Genomic DNA, 2,824 nt, shown 5'->3' with positions numbered 1-2,824 from the left:
GACTCTGCCCATTTTTTACATGCCTTGCTCGTGTCCGGTCCCAGATCCCTCTGCGGGGATCTTGTTGCGCGAGCCTGTCAGGTGTATCCTTCCTGGCAACTCAGGTACGTCTGATGCCAGATGAGGGAGTGTTAGAGGCACTGTTTCTAAAGAGTTCCCAGTTTGTAATTTTTAACTGCCATTGTATTTTAACCCATTTCCTTCCTTAACCCCTTTATTTTTTCCCTTAGTCACCCTTTTTTATTTCTATTATAGTATCAACAATAGAAGTCACAAAAGCAATGTAAGAAAAGGAATTAAAGTGATTTAAACATGAGATGTACCTGAAACCTCTGAATCCCTTTGGAAATGGAAGCTCACTTGTCCCCGAGGAAAGAGAATCCACCATGGGAAATGTGGGCTTCAGTGTGGTTCGGACACACAGCCAGCTGAAGAACTACCAGGTGAACGGATAAAGGCCTGAGAACATTATCTCAAGAGGGAATCCTGCTGTGGGCACAGTGGTGCCTCTTGGTTTCCCAGTGAATTGGAGAAAGGAATTGGACAGAAGGTAGAAGAGAATGGTGGGGAGGCAAATCAGACTCCTTTGTTAGACTTGAATATTATGAAGGACTCCCGAGGTGCTCGGAACTGTGATCTCTCCTCTCCCAGGATTTGATTTCGGTCAGAGAGCTTCAGGAAGCTGATACTGCTTTTAAATAGAAAGTTTCATCGTCGGTGCAATACAATTTAGGGCTATCCTCCCTCCCTCCCTCCAGAGATGCAGCCCAGGTGATCTTAGGTTGAGGTCCTGGATTTTGGTCCCAGAGTCTCCAGGCAGGGTCCCAGATGGGGGCCTCTTTCCCTTTCCTCACCCTCCTCCAGCGCCCCAGCATGGCAGCCCCAGGGCTGGGGGCCAGGCTCTGCCCCTGCCTCTGCCTCGCCTCATTCCCTGGGCTGACATCGGCTGCTGCCAGAGCTGCGCTGTCTTCCAATGCCAAGGACCCGGTTCACATCCCCGCATGAGGGCCGTCCCGCAGCCTGCCTGTGCCAGGGTCTGTACACTGGGGGGCTGCGGAAGCTCCTGTCCTCTGGGAAGGTGTCACTGTCCCGGGGCCCGTTCAGCCCCTCCCACTCCTCAGAGTGCCAGCGACAGTGGGGAGCCAGAGCCTGGAAGCCATCATTCTGGAAGCACGTTTTCTAATCTTTTTGTTCCTCACAGACACACCAGAGGTCCCCATTTTCCTGGAGTCCCTGCCAACTGCTCTTGAGGAGTGGCTGTTGTCAGCCAGTGAGGCCATGACAAGACATGTTTAGTATTAAGAGCACATGTTTATGTAAGAAGACAGACCTGGCAGGGCCGAGTCTCTGGGTAGCTCCTACTTCCCTTCACATAGGATCCCGGACATAAGACAGGTGGTGTCATGGAGGACAGAGCAACAAACGCAGGACCCTGTTCCTTCCTCAGGCCTGGGAAGCAGCTCTCACCTCATGGGAATGGGCTCATTCCGGCGCTGGGCCTCACGCCTGGCCGCCTGGGTTCCCAGGATGAAACGCCAAAAGCCAAACATGCACTGAGGTCGCCGTGCTGACCGGGTGCCGACACCTGCTTTGCGCCCTGCAGGCTTGCCCGCTGTTTCAGCTCCTCTGCCTGCACCCAGGTGAGCCAGGGTCTGGTCAGCAGGTTCTGACCCCGGAGAGTCTTCGTCCCGATCCAGAGAGCGGCTCAGTCCAGTCTCCCATTGCCAGGGGCCTGTTCCTGGTTTCATTTTCCTGTCTTTTGGGTGGTGACGGTCCTGAGCCGCAGAAACCTTAGAGGTTAGAAGCTGACTTTTTGTTTTTCAGAATAATCCTGAACATCAGAGTGAAAAGACATGACTTGGCCAAGTTTGTTGCCTTTAACCCTGTTGGTTCTGTGTAGAAAAAAGGAGCATGAGGCAACTGGGGCTGCACACACCCTTGGCCGCTCAGTCTCCTCGTTTTCTTTCCATTTCAAATGCATTGTTTTGAAATTAAACCATTTTACATTAAACCAAGTGAGGGTTCTTGGAATCTGTTTGAAATGAAGCACTGCCAGTCTTGGCTCCATCTCCTCCCTCTGATGGCAATCTGAGCCTTTCACCGTAGCTATGAGGGGACAGCCTGTGGTGACAGTGTGCCCCTCAACCCACAGTGGCCCTGGCCGATGGCCAGTCTTCCCCTCCTGAAGCTGAGGCTATGGCCTCACTCCCGCGAGAGAGGAGGACGCCTCCAGGCACTCCCAGGTGCGGCTGCACTTGGCCTGTTCACTGTCATGGCGATGGCAATGCTGACTTCCCACATGCTCGTCGTCCTTAATTACACAAAACAGCTAGTTGATCACAGAATTCTAAACAGCATGTTGCTGTCTGCAGCCTTGAAAAGCTTGGAACTTTCAGAGGGTTTAGGAAATGTACAAAGATAGCAAAAATATGTGTTGGTTCAATTTTTTTTTAAGACATTTGTGGCTACAGAGGAGATGGAAAGCAGATCTAGCTGTAGAATTTATCAGTGTTACAAAGCAAAGAGATACATTGGAAACTGCCTGCATCCTGACAACACCAACTGGAAAAATCCAGCCTGTTGGTCTGTTAGATGTTAGAGACACCACAGGGGCCGGGGCGGGGAGGGTGCAAGTGCCAAACAGGGCCCCCAGCCACAGGGGGTCCACCCTCCCCGGGCGCCACGGCACCAAGGGCTCAGCAGGCAGTGGCTAGAGGTGTCATTAGCCTGTGCAGGTTAAAGAACACGTACCTTGAACGATGAGTACTGACGGCAGTACTTGTGGGAACCTTCAGTCTGACCGTGTCAAGCTGTTAGGGGACAT

Source organism: Manis pentadactyla, chromosome 4 (assembly GCF_030020395.1).
Source record: "Manis pentadactyla isolate mManPen7 chromosome 4, mManPen7.hap1, whole genome shotgun sequence".
In the NCBI taxonomy this organism is placed as follows: domain Eukaryota; kingdom Metazoa; phylum Chordata; class Mammalia; order Pholidota; family Manidae; genus Manis; species Manis pentadactyla.
Note: the sequence above shows the minus strand (reverse complement) of the source record.